We start from the raw sequence: 16,259 nt of genomic DNA on the forward strand, positions 1-16,259 counted from the left end.
TTTGAAAAAAAAACATCCTCAAGAGTCTAAGGATTCCTGCTTAGAGCCCATAAATTAAGGGAAAAGCAAATGGGTGGCCAAGAATACTGAACCTTATGCATAGATTTAAATACATTCTTAGCTCAATATGTCTCCAGATCTTCCTAAAAGATAAACAACTTATAGAACTTTGTGAGAGCTGTTGAGAAAATGTAAGTGTGGTACATAGGAGGTTCTCAATAAATGTTGATCACATTTTAAAAGATAGAGGATTTTAGGAATTCTCCAAGGACTCTCAGCAAGGCTTTCTTATATAAAACAAGGCTTTTCAGCTCAGGCTGTCAAGGATGTACATGGGGAACTAAACACAACAGATGTTGCTTGACTTTACCCCTGAAGCATATTGGTCAACAGAAAGTATGGTGATTTCTTGGAGACTGAGAAAAGAAAGAAAGAAAGGGAGAGAGAAAGGAAAGAAGAAAGATGAGATTGAAGAGGCCTCAGGGGCCATGAGTCATGAAAAGCCTTAAGTATGGAGAAGTAGAAGGAAGACCTAAGAAGAGGGTATTTACAGTAGGATAGGCAGCTCAGCTCATACAGGGCCTGCTCAGTGCACATGAGGCCCTGTTTTTTTAAAATATTTATTTATTTATTTATTTTCCCTTTTGTTGCCTTTGTTGTTTTAGTTATTATTGTTCTTATTGATGACATAGTTCTTAGGACAGAGAGAAATGGAGAGAGGAGGGGAAGACAGAGAGGAGGTGAGAAAGACAGACACCTGCAGGCCTGCTTCACCGTTTGTGAAGCGACTCCCCTGCAGGTGGGGAGCTGGGGGCTCGAACCTCTATCCTTATGCAGGTCGTTGCACTTTGTGCTATGTGCGCTTAAACCCACTGTGGCTACTGCCCAACTCCCGAGGCCCTGGGTTTGATCTCTGGCACTGGTACCACACTTGACAGAGCCATACTCTGGTTTCTTGCTCTTATAAAACAAATATATATATTAATTATATTATATATGTCACATAACAAATATATATTCTTACCCCATGCAGATTTTTTCTTTCTTTTTAGGCATACCTAGTTAAGTTCACACACTGCAATATGCAGAGACCCAGGTTCTTATTCCCTAACTGCAGGGGGGAAACTTCATATCAGCTAAGTAGTGCTGTAGGTCTCTTTTTCTCTATCCCACCACATAAATAAATATTTAAAAAAACACCAAAGGTTCTGGGCGGTGGCACACTGGGTTAAGTGCACATGGTCCTGTTATGAGAAAGAAGGACCATCCAGAAATGGTCCTTCTCTCCCTCAACAGTCAGAAGCACAAGAACCAGCTCAAAGATCTGGATTCATGCCCCCAGCTCCCCACCTGCAGGGGTGGGGGTGGGGGTTCGCTTCTCAAGTTGTGGAGCAGGCCTGCAGGTGCCTATCTCTCTCTCTCTTCCTCTATCTTCTTCTCTCTCAGTTTCTTTCTGTGCTATTCAACAACAACAAAATGGAAAAAATGGCTGCCAGGAGCTGTGGATTCATAGTGCTGTCACTGAGCCCCAGTGATAACCCTGAAGGCAAAACAAACAAACAAAAATCCCAGGTTCAATTCCCCGTACTACCATAAGCCAGAGGTGATCAGTGCTCTGGTAAAACAAAACAAAACAAAACAAAACAAAAACAACTATATATATATATATATATATAGAGAGAGAGAGAGAGAGAGAGAGAGAGACGGAGAGAGAGGGAGAGATGAAAGACATACACCAGCACTGTAGTTTCTCCCAGTGTGGTAGGGACTGGACTAGAACCTGGATGATGTTCAGAACAAAGCAGATACCCTCCCAGATGAACTACTTTGGCAATCCACAAACAAATAAATATTAAAACAAACAAAGAAAAGGGCAAGTGGGCTGGGACAGGAAGGCCTCCTCCTCTTTCCACTCATTCATTAAATATCTGAATTCTCAGCATGGGAGGAAAGTAGGAGTTGGGATATCCCCTAAACACTGTGCTGATTCCATACCATGGTTGCCTCTGCTAACATAGACATGCCATGGCTGGTTTTGCTTCATCTGTCTGAGCTTCGCAGCAGGAAGAGTCTGGAAGCAGACTCTCCAGTACTGGAAGGAAATCAGGGCCTAATTCTGCAAAAGGACTATTCAGGGTGAAAGACCCCATTTGGAGATGCCCAGGGCATTTTTGAGTACTCCCCTCCCCCAGCCTCACTGGACTGAACCTTTGGCCAGTGAAAATGTTCCCAAATTCTTTGCATCTTGCCTTGAGGTGTGTGTGTGTGTGTGTGTGTGTGTGTGTGTGTCTATGCAAACACCATCTTTCCACCTTAAATGAGCCCAGGCACACACATTGCAGGACCCAGAAGAGGAAGCCCACGAATAACTGTAAGGTGATGATTATATACATTTATCTCTATTATTCTTCTTGTTTCATCTTCACCTTCTACTCTTTCCTTTCAAATCTCATGAAATCCTTCTCTGTCCTAAAGATGAAGCTAAGGAGGGGGTGCCAGGTGATGGGAACGTGGCCCTTTCCCGCCCCCCACCAAATCTTCAACTTGAATAAGTTGCAGCCCCTCCACTAAGTGCCATTCCTGTCATTGTCTCCCAAGTCACTTGACAGGTCCCAAAGCTGCCTGTCGCTTTTTGTTCTTGGGGGGTGGGGTGGGGTGGGCAGGTTCCCAGAAAGGAGCCTTGGGCTAAGACATCTTGGGGTCTCCTGAAAGACTGCACCCCCTGTCAGCGCTCTCTGCTGCCCCCCGTGGAGGTGCCGTGGGGGGGCAGGCCCTTCCTCCCCTCCCAGCAGCTCCACGGGAATGCTGGGAATGTGAGTCAGGCCCCGGCAAGCGAGCGCGCCCCGCGGCGGCGCGGGGGGCCAGGCGGAGTGGCGCTCGGGCTGCGCCTCGAGAGCGCGCGTTTCGGGACTGCGGCGGGAGCCGCCCCCTCGGCCGCCGGCTCCGCCCGGCCCTGCCCGGCGCTCGCTCGCAGCGGTACCCCACCACCCCTCCCCGCCTCCCCGCGCCGCCTCCTCGCGCTTTGGCTCGCTCGGGCTACGACTCAGGCGCGGGCTCCGGTTCCTCTTGGCCGCCCGGGGCTCAGGCAACGCCAGGTTGTAAAAATCCATGTGGGACGGCTCCGGGCGAGCATCCGAAAGGTGAGACGCCGACGCCGCGGGGCGCCCGTGCCAGGCAGCCCCCGTGCGGGTCCCCCTCGCTGGAGGGGCGCTGCAATGCGTTATCGGGGGGAGCCGAGGGGTGAACCGGCCGTCTCCACACCGGCTTGTCGGGGCGGGGGTGGGGGGGCAAGGATGGGGCGGCCTAAAGGCGGATTTGCCTGGATGCAGCGAGCCAGGCATTGGAACAAGTGCACGGCCGCCTCCCGTGCGGGCGCTGCTCGCTCTCCCCGACCGCCCGGGCCACCTCCCGCAGCCCCTCCGGCGGCCACCTCCTACTGCCGTGGCCTTTCTTTTCCCCAACTCCCTCTTTCCTCTAGTTGCCCCCCTTACCTCGAGGGGTGGGGTGTCCGCGTGGTTGGGGGGTGGTCTCGGGGAACCCCAGGCAGAACAAAGTGGGGAGAGAGAGGTGGAGTCCTAGTCCAGGTATGGGGGGGCTTGGGTGCCTCGGTGGGCTCCGAGAGAAGAGTATTAAAAAAAAAAAATCTGTGTCAGGGCGAAATGAAGCCAAATTTATTAGAGAGGGTGTCAGTGTCTGAAGAGGGATATAACGTGAAATTAAAATGGACCACCGTCTTTCTCACCTTATCTCCGAAATATACACGAAAAGGGGGACACTTAGAAGGGATGTACCAAATTGCAATATATATTGCTGTCTGAACCGTTGCAGGATCATCTCAGGACAGTGAAGATTAAGGGCTGCTTTGGAGCGGGTTAACAAAACAGCGCTCGTAAACTCAGGGATAGGCCCTACCCTGTTTATTTTGCACTTAAAAGTCTCGGTTCTTCTCAGAGAGGGAGGGTCCGTTCTGTTATGAGAGGATCGATTTTAGTCGGTTACCTGCTTTTGCTGGATGAAAAGCAATTTACTCCTGGAGCGGTGAATTGTCAGGTGCCCTTGTGATTGACAGCTGCACCTGCCACTTAAGTGGGCAGAACAGGGGCCGGTGGCACCCCGAGAGCCAATGAGTGCTCGGGAGAGGAGGGCAGCTTCCACTTGTCATGGTTAGTTTCCTGGTTGGCTTTTAAAATCAGTGGTTTTGCTTAACCATTGGTTTCCACTAGGTATGAGGTTCCAGCTGTGAGAGGCAGACAAACGGGAAGAAAACTCTTCAAAAATGAGCTTAGAAGCAAGTAAGCTTGAACCGTGTTTGTCCTTCTCACACTTCCCCAACCCTTTTTTATTAGTTGTAGTTTTTGAGGATGCTTATGGCCATTGGTTTAAACAGAAAAATGAAATAGATTAATATAAAGAATGAAATGTGAAGGTGGGGTAGAGAGGATATTAGGAGTTAGAATGGTCCACCTACCTATTCCTGTAGAATTGCAGCCTCCCTTATAATAGACACCATTTACTGTTGAGCCATCTGGAAAAGGGTGTGGCACTTTGTCTCCTGTGGCCACTCTTGTCCTTGGAAAGTCACACCATTTTTCACTCTACAGCATTTGATGCTCGGCTATGTTGGATAGAATCATTAATTTTGAATCATGCAAGCCTGCTTTATTATAATTGACACAAATAGTTATGGTGTTTAGTTATGGCAGCATGACTTAACTTTTGGAAGGGAGGACTGTCTGGCTTTCTCTTGTGGATGCCTCTGGAGGTGTCAGTGGGGTCAAGCCAGATCAATTGTGGAGAGTAGAATAGTTTACCTGTAAGGTGAGCTTGCTTCTAAGGTAAGCCATCTTGGTATGTGTATGTGTTATTAATAACAAAAAGCATGTATAGTTTTGGGAGCAGTGATGGTATGTGAGCAGTGATGGAAACCTGGCTATCACGAGCAAGACCTTCACTGGTGCGTAGATGGTATATGAAAGAGCCTTACTCCTTCTCAAATCTTGACTGGTGGAAAGTTTAGTTTTTCAACACTCTGTGTCCCTGAATTCACTAGAAATGTACTGGTTGGTTCAGAAAGCTGTTACCTTTTAGAAATGTACGTGGATGTGGATATAAAACTGTGGAGTCATTTCATGAGCAGATTTTGAGTCAGAGCACAGTGTATAGGATGGTCTTCATATAGGAAGTTTATTAAGCCAATTATTATTACTGTCATTGTTAATGTTTCCTATGTTCATACTTTGCATTACCATGCTCAAACCTTGGAACACTCTTAGAATGTAGGTACTGTATTATTGTCTTCAAATAAGGAAACTCAAAGGAGTTAAGAATCTTGCTGCTATTTAGTGTGAGAGTGAGTATTTGAGGTCAGGTTTTGTGTGACCCAGAGCCCATGACCTTGGCCATGGTCTTGAATTCAATCCTTGATTGTGTAGTTGGCTATGTTATTGGCTAGTCTGAAGTATAGATTCTCAAAAAATCCCTTGGGTTTATTCTATTATGAGTCCACTACAGAGTTGATGATCTTTGCAGTGTCTAAACTGCCGTGCTTGAAAAGCTGTTGCTTCCACCATTAGACAAATTTAATAATGTTGTGTACTATATATTTCTAATAGATCAGTTTTAAACCAATGAAAATTTGATTCAAAGTTAATGATAATGAGTTAAAAAAAAGGTAAAACAAAACAAAATTCCTATGCTTCCATTTTTTCTCATACTTTAAATTTGCAATTGGAAATGCAACTAGGTATTGGTTGAATGTAGGGATATTAATTAATTGATTTATTAATGTGTAGGAGAGAGGAGAGTGAAAACAACCAGAACATCACTCTGACACATAAAATGCTGGGTATGGAATTCAAGACTTCATACTTTTTTGGTCTAGTGCTCAAGGCACAGCGCCACCTCCTGGTTTACTGAGTATATGCTCTTAACATCCATCAATAATTGGCTCCATTTTTTCTTCCTAAGGGACTTTTTATTTTCTTTCACTTAAAACAGACTTTTTTTTTTTTAACTAATGATGAAGTAAATTCAATTTCAGATGATTCCATTAAATAGTATGAACTTCTTGTTTTATTCTATTGGAAAAGCTGTAAGACTCAAGTCTTAGAAGTCTTGTCAGTGTTTTCCCACTGGTAATGCTCAGTAGTCAGAGGACCCAGTATATGAAAACAGAAATTATGAAATATGAATTTAGGTGAATAATGTTGTAATACACATATGGAGTCCATCTGAGCAAATTATCTTTGACTTTGGTTAGGCTGACATCTGTAACTATAATTTTTTTGCTTGTTTTATGAGTGTATTCTTTAACCCCATTTTATCAGCGAAGAAGTTGTATTTTGGCTGCTATATGGGAGACCTACATGTCAGTTAAAAGCTCAGTTTCAGCAATTGTATTATTCCTTGATAATTTATTGTGTACCTACTTTAGAAAGATAGTGGGGGTTGTAGTGTTATGTGGAAAACTGAGAAATGTTATGCATGTACAAACTATTGTATTTACTGTTGATTGTAAAACATTCATCCCCCAATAAAGGAAATAAACAAAAAACAAGAATACTTCTATTGTGATTGAAAAAAAGATAGTAAAATTCAAAATAGAAAAGCACTAGTGTTAATCACATATGATGAAGTGATGATTATGATAATCATATACATGCAAAATAGTTGATCAAAAGAAATCATAGGGAATACCAAAATCTGAAATTCTTCAGCCTGGAGGCTGGGTAGTGCACCCCGATGAGTGCATATGTTACTATCCTCAAGTACCCACGTTTGAGACACCCCCTCCCCACCTTCAAGGGGGAAGCTTCACTAGTGATGGAGTAATGTTGCAGACAACTGTGTTCTGTCTTCCTCTTTCTCCCCCCTCCCCTCTAAATTTTTCTCTGTCCTATCAAATCAAATAAAAAAAAAGAGAGAAAGAAAGAAAGAAGAAATTTAAAAAGGGGGGGGGAATGGCTTCCAGGAGCGGTGGATTGATCACACTGGCACTGAACCCCAGTGATAACCCTGGTGGCAATAAAAAAGGAGATGAAGAAATTCTTTTTTTTTTTTTTCCTCCGGGGTTATTGCTGGGCTTGGTGCCTGCACTATGAATCCACTGCTCCTGGAGGCCATTTTTCTCCCCCCCCTTTTTTTTTGTTGCCTTTGTTGTTGTAGCCTGGTTGTGGTTATTATTATTGCCATTGTTGATGTTGTTCGTTGTTGGATAGGACAGAGAGAAATGGAGAGAGGAGGGGAAGACAGAAAGGGGGAGAGAAAGATAGACACCTGCAGACCTGCTTCACCGTTTGTGAGAGGACTCCCCTGCAGGTGGGGAGCCGGGGACTCGAACCGGGATCCTTAACGCCGGTCCTTGCGTTTTGCGCCACATGCGCTTAACCCACTGCGCCACCGCCCGACCCCCAAGAAGAAATTCTTTAGCCTGTTCTTTCTTGTCTGAAGAAAATGTACCAAGTGGTTACATATGTAAGAAATGCTCAAATGCAACAAGTGGTGAAAGATATATTAACCAACTTTTGCTATGTAACAGAACTCCCTGACTTATAGCAACAGGTCTTAAGTCTCACCTGCTAGGTCTTCGTTTTGACTGTGAATTGACTGATCTTGGCTGGGTTCCTTAGAGTGACTGTGTCTGTTGGGTTCTGATCTGCTGTATATGTGTTTGGGGCCTATGCTGATTGGGGTATGTTTTTCTTATGGCAGATCTTCAGAGCCAAGAACCAAGGAAATATCACTTTCACAAGGAAATATCACTTATGGTAAAAACATTTTGGGTAAAGACAAAGAGGCAGAAAGACAGACAGGCAGACAGAGAAAGAAAAAAGAGGAAAACAAAGAAAAGGCCCACAGCATTGAAATTTCCCTCAGTGTGGTGGGGGTTGGCCTCAAAACTGGGTTGCACATGGAAAAGCAGCATATATCCAACTGAACTATTTTTCCAACCCCTAACAACCTTTTGGCTATGGTATGTCTCACGATGAAGCCTGGCATCCATGTAAAGTAGACTAAACCCATAGTGAGGGGAATATTTGATGAACTCTACTCAGAACTTCAGCAATGTGTAAAAAGTTTGATGTGACTAGGTAGTTGTAGTGATTTTTCTTCTCATTCTTAGGGAGTGCAGTCTATCCCCTCATCCCCATCCCTAGCTGTATGGCATATACATTTAGTATTTAACTTATACATTTCAAGAGTAAACCATGTCTGATTCCTTAAGATTGAGTGTAAAATCAGAGAGAAGAATCTACGTGAATTATATTAGAATCAATCATATTAGAATCATACAGTGTATCTACATAAATTAGATTAGAATTAAGGTACTATTTAATAACAACCCAAGGCACTGTACTATATGGAGGTATATACACAGGTTTTTTTCTTTGGTATAAGTCCTGCCACCATGGAACTTACTGATTATTAAGATTTAGCGTAAGAGACTGGGGAGATACTTTCATGCAAAATGCTTTCATGCCTGAGGCTCTGAGACCTCAGGTTCAATCCCCTGCACCACCATAAGCCAATACTATCTCTCTCTCACACACACACACATGAAATAATACATAGAATATCATTTAAAAAGAGTAAATGTCAGTTTTTTTTTTTTGATGCTTTTCTGGATAGTGTTAAAGATATAGTAGAAATGTGAGGATCCCATATGGATATGAGTTATTTCATTTGACCAGATGATATGATAGATGAATAATTAATGCTAATGATAATAATTGAAGTGATATTTATAGCTTAACGTATATTGAGCAAGTACCTGTGTGCTAGGGACTTGGTTTAGCATTTTGTATAGTGTCTGATTTAATACTGAGGTCGATATTGCTGATTACCAATCCACTATTTTCAGTATTTCCCAACTAAAAATAAAAGTACCTCAGTTTTTGTAGGAACATGCCATATCTCTTTCCCAGATTCCCTTTAGCCTAGATGTACACGAGACTCAAGTCTCATGCAAGATGTAAGAGAACATTGTTGGATGGAGACTTTCCTGAATGCTGGGGCCAGGTGATGGCACACTTGGTTAAGTGCACACACCGCAGTGCAGAAAGACCTGGGTTCAAACCCCTGGTCCCCACCTGCAGTTTCATGAGTGGTGAAGTAGGGCTGCAGGCCTCTTTCTCTCTCTCTTCCTCTCTCTCTCTCCCTCCCTCCCTCCCTCCCTTTCCCTCTCTAGCTCCCCCTCTCCTCTCAATTTTTCTCTGTCTCTATCCAATAATAAATGAATAAAATTATAAAAAAAAAAGGCAAAGAAACAACCTATCCAGACCACGTAAAATATTTAAAAAAAAAAAAGAGTTCTTTAAAAGAGAGGAGAGAGAAAGAGACGATCCTGAATGCTTAATGAAGATAATAGACTTGGTTAGTACACTCCAACTTTTTCTGCATCTTGTTGCTGATATGTTATATACAATGCCTGGAAGTCAGAGATAACAATAATGATAAAATTGTCTATGAAAAATGGTTTGGGGCCCTATTCAGGGAGTGCTGAGATTCCCAAACAGACATCATCGGCCTAGATCGTGAATAAATCCTTCTCTCCATTGTCACCAGTCATCTCTATCAGAAATAACAAAATAGACCCCTTTGTGGGCCCCCATAGGACCTAGCCCTCAACTTGGGTCAACAACGGTAGAGAATGTTCCATCCTCCAAAGGGAGGATGGACAACATACTCTATGTTATACCCAAGGAAGATGGGTCCTGATATTGGCACAGGTTGGAACGCTCCTACTCATGACCACAGAATGTGAGCTCAGATCTACAGAGATGCAGAGGTCACATAGGCTCCTAAGCTGAATATGGGCCCCAGATCAGATCAAATTGATGGGGTTTACTGTCAACAATATTTATAACCCTTTCCCATATTTGGGAGCTACTCTCTTCCCTGATCCAACTTTCTGGTCCTGATTCAGCTTTCTGGTCCTTTTTTACAACCATGCCATCATCTACCCAGACAATAACTTGGATCTACCTGCATATCATATTTCAGGCTCGGGGAAAAAAAAAGAAAAAAGAGAAAAAACAAACAAACTAGTATAGCCACAGGCCCTTTGGCATATAACTCAAATATGCCTACTAGCTATCTACTAAACGGACCTCCCCAACTCTTCATCTGCACTATTCCAGCCTTTCAGTTCATGACTAGGCAACAATTTGTTTGGCTTTATATGTTAACTCTCTTTTTAGCCACTAGGTTCCAGATGCTAGCATGATGCCAACTAAATTCCCTGGATAGACAACCCCACCAAGTATCCTGGAGCTCCAATTCCCCAGAACCCCACCCCGCTAGGGAAAGCGAGAGACAGGCTGGGAGTATGGATCGACCTGTCAATGCCCATGTTCAGCAGGGAAGCAATTACAGAAGCCAGACCTTCAACCTTCTGCATCCACAATGAATGCTGGATCAGGGAAGAGAGTAGCCCCCACAAGAACAGAAGGGAAAAAAGTAAGCAGAACTTGTACTGGAGTTAGTATATTGCACCAAAGTAAAAGACTCAGGTGGAGGGGAAGACTCAGGTCCTGGAACATGATGGCAGAGGAGGACTTAGTGGGGGTTAAATTGTTATGTGGAAAACTGAGAAAAGTGCACATGTACAAACTATTGTATCTTTAAACCATTAATCCCCTAATGTAGAAATAAAAAAAATAATTGTCATTGATATATACTTTATCCATGTAGGTACTATCATGCTTGTAGAAGAAGATCGTGAACATTGTTAAGTGCAGGTTCTGAGATTCAGTACTATGCTATTTTGACTTTCAGGCTCATTACCCTGCTTTTGATTATGCAGGGTAGGTACCACGCAGAGATAATGCTGGAATGGTAGATTGTGCTAAAATCCAGAAGGCATCTAGATTCCAGGTTGAAAAGTTTTAATCTTTATCTCATCAGATAGTAAATTTAAGATAATCTGAAAAAGACAGAGATTGAGTGTTGGAGACCTTTTGAGTTTTAAATATGCGACACTCTGAAGCTTTTGTGTTAATGACAGTGGAGGAAAAGCCAGGCAAAAAGTAGAGCTGGAAGCAGGAGAAGAGAATGAGATTGAAGGAATACAAATCATAGTTGGCTGTTAACATGTAATCTTCTGAGAACAAAATGAAAGTCCTCTGAAGGTTAGTATTAACTTCTACTAATGGTTTCACATTTGCCAGGAAGTAAGGAATGAGTAATATAGAGAACTGCTAATGGAATATGAATCATTACTTAGTGCAATGGGGTAGGGACTTCTGCTTATCCATACCATTTACTGAACCCTTGATGACCTTGCATGAGATAACTTTGGCCTGAATCTAGTTCTATTGTTCCATTTAAAGGTAGCAAGATGAGGGGTGAGGCCAGATGGTTGCAGGACAGTAGAGGGAATTCTGTCAATGAATTTATTTCCCCATCTGCTAAACATTCTTGACCTTTCTTGGGGGTGAGGTGGAGTTACTTCCTGTGCCTTTCTGTGCCCCATATCTCTGCTTTCTTTAAACCTGTAAAATAAAGTGTTTAGTTTACATTACTGGTTTTCAAATAGTTTTCAGCTGTAGAGACTTTTTTTGTTTCCTAAATGAAAGCTTATCTTGGACTTTCAGTGTATTTCTAGTAAACAGCAGAGTTGCTCTGAAAGTTCAAAGTTCAGGTTTATGTTCTTTGAGATGTCTTTATGTTGAGACCCTTGCTGAAAAATAATTCATAAGCATCTTTCCAAGTCCTGGATTAAGTGAACTTTAGACCTGTCCAGATGTTTCACTGGAGCATTTCTCTTTAACAAACCCCTTTGCTACCCCCACAGATTGTTGTATTTTAGTATCATCTCTGGTAGTAGCTAATAATGCTCCTCATAGTCAACGTTTTCTCTCCTTCCAGGCATGTATTGGGAGGGACTTGTGTCACTTCCTGCTCAATTAATTAATTTTAGTGTGGGGCCACTCAGTGCTCTCTTGTTGTGAATGATCATGGACACATATGTTGAGATGGAGCCTGATGGCATTGAACATATAATGTGACATAGTATGATTGATAATAAACCTTTTTTTTTGCCTTAAGCCACTGACATTTTGTGATTGTCTGTGTGCTACTCTTAAAAATACTTATTTTTTGAGAGAGACAGAAATTGAGAGGGAGGGAGAGGAAGAGTGGAAGGGAGTGGAGAGAGAGCTGCAGCACTGCCTCACTACTTATGAAACCCCCATTGCCATTCCCATCAGGTACGGATTGGTGGCTTGAACCTGGATCCTTGAGCTTATAACATTTGCTCTCTACCAGGTGCACCACCACCCGGCACCCTTGCACCACTCTTTTTTTATTGGTTTACCCTTATTGATATATCATCGTTTAGCATATCAACTAAACTTTAACATAAATATATTTGAGTGTCTTCTGCACTTACCTGAATGAATCCTGGATAACCTGCCTTTACTCTGTGGTGGGGAAATGTTAGGTAGGCATATTCACCAACTGTCTATGCAGGTCTCTGTATGAATAAATTCCTTAAATTGGAATGTTTATGGTCCTTACCATTTGTTTTCATGTTAAAAAAACAAAAAAGGCAGGGAGTCGGGTGGTAGCACAGCGGGTTAAGCGCATGTGACGCAAAGCGCAAGGACCTGAGTAAGGATCCGGGTTCAAGCTCCCCACCCCCCACCTGCAGGGGAGTCTCTTCATAGGCGGTGAAGCAGGTCTGCAGGTGTCTCTCTTTCTCTCCCTCCCTCTGTCTTCCCCTCGTCTCTCCATTTCTCTCTGTCCTATCCAACAACAACGACATCAATAATAACTACAACAATAAAACAACAAGGACAACAAAAGGGAATAAATAAATATTTTAAAAAAGCCTGAGGACATATTGTGTAATGCAACTTTATTTTTATTTTTTTAGAAAACAAAAAAGTCCTTTAATACCTTATTGATTTTTTTTTTCCAGTAATAGAACCCCAGGGATTTGGAAAAGAAGGATGTTTCTCAGATAACGTAATAATGGCTACTATTGATTGAACACTATTCATTGATTTATAAAATAGCTATTGAATGTTTAAGATTCAGTAGCTTTATTGGGTTGTTGGAAAAGTCATAGCATATTTTTTTGTGCAAAAATGCATCCTGGGTGGGATAGATAGCATAATGGTTATGCAATGAGACTCATGCCTGAGGCTTTGAAGTTTGAGGTTCAATCCCCTGCACCACTATAAGCCAGAGCTGATATGTGCCCTTGTTAAAAAAAATGTGTCATGACTTTTCTGACAAACCAATATTTGCTAGGCCCTGGGATTATAAAGGTGAACCACAAATAGTTCCTCACATAGACCTTACACTTTACCTGGGGTAGGGGTTGTCTTGGAAATATCTTTGTTCTACCAAGGGCACTTTCTGTTGAGAATTTACTGTGTTCTAGATGTTTTATATTTCTTCTTTTATACTACCTATAGAGGTAGATATATTTTCCATATTTTATAGAGAGGAACCTGTGATAAGCCCTAGTAAGATTTTTTTTTGCATTTGGTTTTTCATTTAAAGTTCATACCATGATAGAGCCAGAATTTGAACACCCCTGTGCTGGTCTTTGAGCTGTCCACTTAAGTAGTACTAGTGTGTGACTCCACCATCACATGAGAAGCAATGACTGAGACTTACTTATATATTAGTGCCAAAGAGTCAGGAGAATCAGGCTGTCTGTTTTTCATAGCTAAGTCTTGTGCTTAATTTGCTGCTCACTCTGCCTCAAGCTGGGGAAGTCCAAGACTATATAATCTCACTTATTTAGTTTCTGATTTAATTGTCCGTTTCTCTTTGGGGCCACTTTACCTCCTGCCCTAGCCAGATTTCTACAGCACTTGACTGGCCCCATTCCCTAAATTGGTGTATTCTTGTCTCAAGTTCTACTCCAAGCCTTTTGGGCATTCCTTCTTCCATCTTCCAGATTTGTAGCTTTGAAATTTCAGGAAATCTCTGGTTGCTGGCACCTAATGGGCACTCCACAAAATTAAAGGAAACAGACAGAAGCATGTGCCAGCCAGTACTTTGAGGGAGGAACTAAGTGATTACTTTTTCCTAGAAGCCATTATTGAGGTTTCAGCCGCAGTGGATGAGGACTGTGGGTCTGGTTGGGAAGGTGCCTCTAGGTTAAGGGTAGATGGAAGGTGAGTGGCTCTGTTCATAAAAAGCTTCACACAGTTTTACTTTGCTACCTAGCTTGTTCTGCAGATTCATTTTGCTCTTGTATGTGTGTATGTTCTGACTATGTTACTTCTCTTTTTCTGCCACAATTTCCCACTGCTAAAGATAGTTGCCATTCTGTGATTTTAGGATATGAATGAGTTGTAGGCAGTAAAGCTTATTACTGTGAACTTTTAAGAGCTAACCATTAATAAAAAGCAATTTCCTAGTGGCTCAGAAGACTAGAACTTGAATGGGATCGAGCAGCAGGCCTGTTCTTTAGGAATACCCTTAGAATCCTTATGCAAACAGTGAGAGACTTTCTACTGAATCAGTATGGTTAATTATAGCAAGAGTGGCAGGGTTTCCTATAAGAATTTAAATCTAGTGTATGGTGTAATTAGCCAGTTCTCAAGGAGCAGGTTTCTTTAAAACAAGGTGGGTGTGGTCAGGGTGGGAAGTTCATCATCTGAAGACCTGAGGTGGGTTTAGGATTTGGAAGCTGCTCTGAGAATGGAGAACTTTGCTCTAAAGGTGGAAGATTGAACAGGTGTGAGGTTAGGCTGGTTGCATTCTTTCTCTCTTCCCTCCCTCCAACTCCCCCTTCCTCCCCCTCCCCCTTCTCTCTTTCTTTCTCTTGCCTCCAGGGTTTTTAGCTGGGGCTCAGTGCCTGTAGTACAAATCCACTGCTTCTGAAGGCCATTTTCTCCTTTTTGTTGTTGTTGTCATTGCTATTGTTATTATTGTTGTCTTTACTGCTGTTTTTGTTGGATAGGACTGAGAGAAATTGAGAGAGTAGGGGAAGACAGAGAGGGGGAGAGAAAGATGCCTGCAGACATGCTTCACTGCTTGTGAGGTGACCCCCTTGCAGATGGGGAGCTGGGGTCTGAAACTGGGATCCTTATGCTGATCCTTGTGCTTCATGCCATGTGCGTTTAACCTGGTGCACTACTTCCTGGCCCCCTCTCTTTATCCTTTTAAATAAATGTGGTGTGCACTGAACTCCTACCAACTGACTTCCTTGCACCTGATTTAAGAAGGTTAGCCATGCTGCTTTTCTGCTATCTGGCTCCAAGATAGCTGCTGCCCCCTAGAGGAGAAAGGCTGCTGGCTCCAAGAACATACTCAGTGGAGCAGTGTAGTTGATTTTTTATCCCCCCCCCCCCCACTTTCTTTTCTCAGGAGAGCTCTTTTGGTATGTTGTTTTCTTTCCTTTTGTTGATCTTTTTCTTTATTTTTCTTTCAACTAAAGTGCCTCCCTAGACTTGATTTTCTTTTTTCCTTTTTTTGTTTAATTTCTATATTGGGGAATTAATGTTTTACATTTGACAGTAAATACAATAGTTTGTACATGCATAACATTTCCTAGTTTTCCATATAACAATACAACCCCCCACTAGGTCCTCTGTCATCCTTCTTGGACCTGTATTCCCCCACCCCAATCACCCCAGAGTCTTTTACTTTGGTGCAATATGCCAATTCCAGTTCAGGTTCTACTTGTGTTTTCTCTTCTGATCTTGCTTTACAACGTCTGCCCGAGAGTTAGAGCATTCCCATATTAATCCTTCAGTTTCTGACTTAAATTACTTAACATGAATTTTTCAAGGTCCATCCAAGATTGGCTGAAAACGGTGAAGCCACCATTTTTTACAGCTGAGTAGTATTCCATTGTGTATATATACCACAACTTGCTCAGCCACTCATCTGTTGTTGGACACCTGAGTTGCTTCCAGGTTTTGGCTATTACAAATTATGCTGCCAAGAACATATGTGTACACAGATCTTTTTGGATGGGTGTGTTGGGTTCCTTAGGATATAACCCCAGGAGAGGAATTGCAGGATAATAGGGTAGGTCCATTTCTAGCCTTCTGAGAGTTCTCCAGACTGTTCTCCACAGAGGTTGGACCAATTGACATTCCCAGCAGCAGTGTAGGAGGGTTCCTTTGACCCCACAACCTCTCCAGCATTTGCTGCTGTTACCTTTTCTGATGTATGACATTCTCACAGGAGTGGAGTGGTATCTCGTTGTTGTCTTGATTTGCATTTCTCTGACAATCAGAGACTTGGAACATTTTTTTCATGTGTTTCTCAGCCTTTTGGATCTCTTT

The 16,259-nt window shown here is 42.6% G+C and overlaps 1 protein-coding gene across 8 annotated transcripts in view; it reads left to right on the forward strand.

Annotated features, from left to right (window-relative positions):
• The first annotated feature begins 2,950 nt into the window (after positions 1-2,950).
• The window catches only part of ERC2 (ELKS/RAB6-interacting/CAST family member 2), a 1,141,350-nt gene continuing 1,128,041 nt past the window's right edge, over positions 2,951-16,259 (forward strand). For 3 of the 8 annotated variants that reach the window (XM_060203088.1, XM_060203089.1, XM_060203094.1), the window contains exon 1: positions 2,951-3,140. The gene's annotated coding sequence lies outside the window, so the exon portion shown is untranslated. The remainder of the gene's footprint in view (positions 3,141-16,259) is intronic. The other 5 variants (XM_060203092.1, XM_060203091.1, XM_060203090.1 and 2 more) reach the window with 4 other exon arrangements.

Source organism: Erinaceus europaeus, chromosome 12, assembly GCF_950295315.1.
Source record: "Erinaceus europaeus chromosome 12, mEriEur2.1, whole genome shotgun sequence".
Classification (NCBI taxonomy): Eukaryota; Metazoa; Chordata; class Mammalia; order Eulipotyphla; family Erinaceidae; genus Erinaceus; species Erinaceus europaeus.